Source organism: Salvelinus sp. IW2-2015, unplaced genomic scaffold (assembly GCF_002910315.2).
Source record: "Salvelinus sp. IW2-2015 unplaced genomic scaffold, ASM291031v2 Un_scaffold4387, whole genome shotgun sequence".
Lineage (NCBI taxonomy): Eukaryota > Metazoa > Chordata > Actinopteri > Salmoniformes > Salmonidae > Salvelinus > Salvelinus sp. IW2-2015.
In genome coordinates this window covers 32,630-39,315 of record NW_019945657.1, presented here as the reverse complement: position 1 = coordinate 39,315, position 6,686 = coordinate 32,630, and positions in this window count along the sequence as shown.

Here is a 6,686-nt window from a genome sequence, read left to right as displayed (position 1 = left end):
GCGATTCATATAACTGAAACAGGACAGGTGTCAAATGTAAAGATCCAGTCCATTAACTTCCCTGGGATATGTGGGACGGTAGCGTCCCACATGGCCAAAAGCCAGAAAAAATGTAGCGTGCCAAATTCAAAATATATACTAAAATCAATCTTTCATGAAATCACACATGACAGACACCAAATTAAAGCACACATGTGTGAATCCAGCCGACATACTGATTTCAAAAAGGATTATGGCGAAAGCACAACAAACAATTATGTAGCTCAGTACATAGCCACAGAAAAACACAGCCATTTCTCAGCGAAAGATAGTAGTCACAAAGCAGAAATAGAGATAAAATGAATCACTAACTTTGAGATCTTCATCAGATGACACTCATATGACATCATCTAACACAATACATTTATGTTTGTTCGATAATGTGCATATTTTATATTATCTCGGCTAACAATGTTCAGAAATGCCTCCAAAATATCCGGAGAAAGAAATGCAGAGAGCCACGTCAAATAACAGAAATACTCATCATAAACTTTGATGAAAGATACATGTTTTACATAAAAAGATACACTTGTCTTAATGCAACCGCTGGTCATATTAAAAAAATTTAGTAAAAAGCACACCATGCAAAAATCTGAGACGGCCTCAAAAAATAACAACATCTTCCGCCATGTTGGAGTCAACAGAAATACGAAATCTGCATAATAATCCCTTACCTTTGATCATCTCATCAGAATGCCACTCCAAGTCCTAGTTCCACAATAAAGTTGTTTTCGATAATGCCACTACTTAGTCTAAGTAGCATGACTTATATTAAGCGGCTACTTTTCTACAGCCAATGAGTGCACTACTGCCAATCCTTTCATTCTCTGTTAATGTGGAACTAACTGCCTTCACAACAAGGACCACCTGAGTTGGATTCGTTTGAATTAGACATTGAAAAACACCCTTGGCGTTTTTCGTTTTAGAAACTTCAGAGTGTTTTATATCCAATAGTAATAATAATATGCATATATTAGCATCTGGGACAGAGTAGGAGGCAGTTCACTATGGGCACGCAATTCATCCAAAAGTGAAAATGCTGCCCCCTATATCAAAGAAGTTTTAAAAAATTAGAGGCCTCTTAGACTTCAGTGTTGTGATGCAATAATTCTAGCAAACTGCATAGCACATACAATTAAAAAAGGAGTTGTCGGATATTACTCATCCTAATTAGAAAGGTTTTTTACATGGACGATACACTGGAGATAAGACAAGTACTGGAAGACAAGACAAGTACTGGAAACATTAGAACACAATGAGCAATCTGGGAAACCGGGCCTGGTATTCACAGGTGACTTTAAATAGGCTTTTGATAAAGTACGACTGGAATTTAAATATAAATGCCTGGAATATAAAATGTTGGTGTATCTCGTATACAATGGGTTAAAGTTATGTATAATAACCCCAGGTGTAAAATAGTAAATAYTATCTATTAAAAACTGTCAAGAGGAGTAAAACAAGGTTGTCCACTGTCGGCATCTGTTTATTATGGCCATCGAAATGTTAGCTATTAAAATCAGATCAAGGGCCTAGAAWTCCAGGGTGTAAAAACCAAGGTGTCATTGTATGCTGATGAACCATGTTTTCTTTTAAATCCACATGATTTGGATCACAAAAAAATAAAACTTTTACATTACCATGTAGTTTACCAATAAAGTGGTCTGACGGTGAAGTGGACATACTCAGTATTCAGATCCCGAAAGAAAGAAATTATCTCACTACAATACATTTTAATAGAAAGTTGGCAAAAATAGATAGCATGGAAAGGAGAATACCTTTCTATTTGTGGAAAAATCATCCTGATTTAGTCATATCCCAGTTTACCTATTTGCTTATGGCCTTGCCTACACCTAGCGACTTGTTTTTTAAATTATATTAACAAAAAAATCCCATTTTATATGGAACGGGAAGCCAGACAAAATTAATCGAACCTATTATATAATAAATATGAATTTGGAGGGCAGAAATTATTAAATATTAAAGCATTAGACCTCTCACTAAAGGCTGCAGTCATACAAAAGTTATATTTCATTCATAAAGGGTTCTCTAGCAGATTAGTAAGAATTTCTCACCRCATGTTCAATAATGGCCTTTTTCAGTTTATTCAGATTATCTATCTTTTGGTTATTTGAAAATGAAATCATCTTCAATATATCGCTATTTTTAATACAAGCCATAGAAAGCTGATTGCAATTAAATTTTAATCCACCAGAAAAGACAAAACAAATATTACAACAGATATTATGGTTCAACTCAAATATAATAACTGATTAAAAAAAACGTGTCTGTCGGCCCTGCATTAACTTCTTCTTCATAGGGGGCGCTGTTTTCACTTTGGMAAAAAWTTMTGCCCAAATTAAACGGCCTCGTACTCTGTTCTGGATCATACAATATGCATATTATTATTACTATTGGATAGAAAACACTCTGAAGTTTCTAAAACTGTTTGAATTATATCTGTGAGTAAAACAGAACTCATTTGGCAGCAAACTTCCAAACAGYAAGTGAAAATTCTGAAAATGGGGCTCTGTGTCAGGGCCTGCCTATTCAACTGGCTTATATTTATGGATCTGTYTGCACTTCATACGCCTTCCACTAGATGTCAACAGGCAGTAGAATGTTGAATGGGGTGTCTAGCTTGATCTGAGACCGAATGAGAGCTTTTGGAGTGACAAGTCCGCCCTATCGTCAGTATTCAGCTGCGCACCAGGGAACACGACATTGTCTTCTGAAATGCGTTACGTATACACGACGAAATGCTCCGGCTCTGATATTATTGGATACATATGAGAAAAACATCATAAAGTAGGATTTTCAACCGAGTTTGAGCAGTTTATTCGACGTTCATTGTGATTTTTGGAATTTTTCGTTCCATGCGCCAAGAGTTGATGGGCATGTTCGCGCSACAATGCTAGCCAAAGTTGCTAATTCGACAGAAGAAATGGACATTCTAAAACCAAACAACYATTTATTCTGGACCTAGGACTCCTTGCACTACATTCTGKTGGAAGATCATCAAAAGTAAGAGAATATTTATGATGTTATTTCGTAATTTTGTGGTAAATGTTGGCTCCAACAAGGCGGAGAATATGTGAGCGCTGTCTCACAATATTGCATGCTGTATGTTGTACTAAAGTTATTTTTAAAAATCTAACACAGCGGTTGCATTAAGAACCAGTGTATCTTTCATTTGCTGTACAACATGTATTTTTTAGTAAAGTTTATGATGAGTTCTTTGGTTAGATAACGTGACTGTCCAAAATATCTCCGGGCAATTTTGTGCATTGTGGCTACGTATTCACAATGTAAAACCAGGATTTGTAGCTCTAAATATGCACATTTTCGAACAAAACATAAATYTATTGTATAACATGATGTTATAAGACTGTCATCTGATGAAGTTMTTCAAGGTTAGTGATTTATTTTATCTCTATTTGTGGGTTTTGTGAAAGCTACCTAGGCGGTGGAAACATGGTGAAAACATGGCGTTGTGTGTTTGGCTATTGTGGTGAGCTAATATAAATATATATTGTGTTTTCGCTGTAAAACATTTAAAAATCTGAAATGATGGCTGGATTCACAAGATGTTAATCTTTCATTTGCTGTATTGGACTTGTGATTTCATGAAATTATATTATATGATATCCCTGTCGCGTTAGGCTAGGCTATGCTAGTCAGCTTTTTTGATGAGGAGGATCCCGGATCCGGGAGGGAAACTCGTTTTAAAGACCAAAATTGGTTAAAGAAAATGTTGATAAAAAAATAAACCAGTTTAATTTAAGGACAAAAAACTTTACACCTGTGCCATATAGACTGAATGGCACATGGTATATGAACTGATACACAAAACAACGCTTCATTKAAAAATTTAAATTTAAATTATCATACAAAATTCTTGCAACCAATATAATGTTATATATATGGGAGATTACAACCATCCCAAATCTGCAGATTTGGCTGCGAAGAGACAGAATCATTAGATCATTTTGTTTTGATACGAAGCTGTCCATACGAAGCTTGTTTTTGGGCGCAGGTTCAGGAATGGCTGAAGGATTTCAACATTCACCTGGAGTTAACTCTGCAAATAGCACTGCTGGGTGATTTGAAAGGTCATAGTCAATCGATCAATAATATAATTATACTCATAGAAAAAAATCTTTAATTTACAATTTGAAGAAACTATGAGAATAAAGGTTCAGATCTTTTGTGAAACATTYCAGCTGTCACGTCGACTTCGGCTCCTCAACTCCGGCGTTGCCGGTACTCTAACCACCGGTCATGAGTCCATCATTACGCACACCTGCACGTCATCATGAGGCACACCTGGACTCCATTACCTCACTTATTACCTTCCCTATAMCTGGCACTCCCTTAGGTTCTTTCCCCCAGTCAGTATTGTTCCTTTGTTTATGCGTAGACGCTATTGTTACATTGTCTCATTRCATGTTTGTTGTTTTATTAAATGTTTCACCTGCACCTGCTTCACGACTCTCAGCATCTTCGTTACAGAATACTGACTCTAACAATGGAAGCAGCAGGAAAACAGAATCTCTCAGATGGTCGATGAGCAGGGATACCTTCTACGTCAACACCATGATCAGCTGGCACAACTGGAGACGGCAATGGAAGAGGTTTTTCGCAGTGTGCAACATCTCAAACATACTCTGGAGGCGATGCCGTCAACTAGCAGCGATGCCTGTTTGTCCCTCCTGGAGAAATATGACGGCACTTCATCTAAATGACGTGGCTTCCTACTTCAGTGCTCCCTCTACTTTGCGCACCAGATGGGAGCTCCCACCACGGAGATGAGGAGCTAGATTCATAAGAGGGGTTCATGGCTCTGTTCAAACGCATCATCACACGGATGATGCCCAGCGTTTTGTAGCTATTCAGAAGAGGTCTGTGCGAGAAGGTCCAGACGGAACCGGCCTGTCGAGACGACAACCTCTCATTGTGATGGCCATCCGTCTGGATAATCTATTTCTGGAGTGTTGGTACTCTCATCGCTTCTCTCCCTCCTTCAGTGAACACTCTGGATCAGAGCCTGAAGCCATGAAGGTAGGGGTCACACCTCCCCGCGGTGGAGRGACGCAGACGGAGGCAGCTGGGGCTCTGTCTGTATTGTGGTCAAGGAGGGATCCAGCTCCAGCGGTGTCCGGTATTTCCTAATCCGGGATCCACAAGAGCAGATGGACGGTCACGTGATCTTCCACCTCCTGGGGCAGGAGGGAGTTTTCCATCTTTATTACTTTCTGCTTTGGTGTCCATCACACTAGTTGACTGTCCCTCATGTACAGTGTCTACAGCGTTAGTGAATTCCGGTGACGCGGGGAACTTTATTGACAAGACCCTTGCCTCRTCTCTTAACATCTCATACCCGCTGTCCTCTCCTTTCCTGGTTCAAGCCCTCGATAATCGGCCACTAGGATCTGGAACCATCGCACACATCACCCAACCACTCACCCTCACCGTGGAGTCCATTCATCAGGATAACATCCCCTTCTTCATCACCAGTGCACTAGGTCACAACATCATCTGAGAATCACAGACTGGTCACCCGAATACCGGAGGACCTGCTTCCCCATCCCTTGTGGTTCCATGTTGGTTGAGAGTCCTGTGGTTGCCCTTCAGCCCAACATCCCGGAGGTATACCAGAACCTGCGGGAGGTATTCTCCAAGACCCGTGCAACATGTCTTCCTCCTCATCGCCCCTGGGACTGTGCCATCGACCTGCTGGCAGGTATTTCTCGCACTACCCAATCCATCTCTGAGAAATACTGGTGGCCCACCTTGGCACAGGACGTCACACGCTATGTCAACTCCTGTTCCTTATGTGCCAAACCAAATCCCCCACGGAAAGCTCCAGCAGGGAAACTCCTTCCCCTTCCCGTGCCTCAGCGCACCTGGTCCCAACTATCCATTGACTTTGTTACTGATCTCCCCTCCTCTGACGGTTTCACCACCATTTGTTGGTTGTGGATAGATTTTCAAAATCCTGTRGTTTAATCCCTCTTTCTGGTCTCCCTACTGCTCTTCAGGTCGCGGAGGCACTATTCCAACAGGTCTTCCGGCATTATGGCCTTCCGGAGGACATTGTCTTTGACCATGGCCCCCAATTCACATCACAGGTATGGAGAACCTTTATGGAGAAGCTCGGGGTTCATGGTCAGCCTCACTTCCGGGTATCGGGCTCAGTCCAACGGACAGGTGGAGAGGATGAACCAGGAGCTGGGGAGGTTCCTGAGGAGACACTATCAGGACCGGCATGGAGTGGGCTCGATTCCTTACATTGTTCGGAGTACACCCAGAACTCGCTACGTCACTCCTTCACTGGGTTGACCCCCTTCTAGTGTGTTCTGGGTTTTTAGCTCCGTGGACCCCGGGCCAGACTGAAGCTCCTGCAGTTGATAAGTGGTTCAGGCATGCAGAAGAAGTGTGGCGTGATGCTCACGTGAGACTCCAGCGCACCGTCCAGCATCAAAAGGAGCAGGCAGACTGCCACTGCAGTGCGACCCCCGTGTACTACCCTGGGGATCGTGTCTGGATCTCTACCAGGAACCTTCCACTCTGCCTGCCCTGCAAGAAGCTGAGCCCCCGGTGTGTGGGGGCATTCAACGTTCTCCGGAGGGTCAACAAGGTGAAGTATA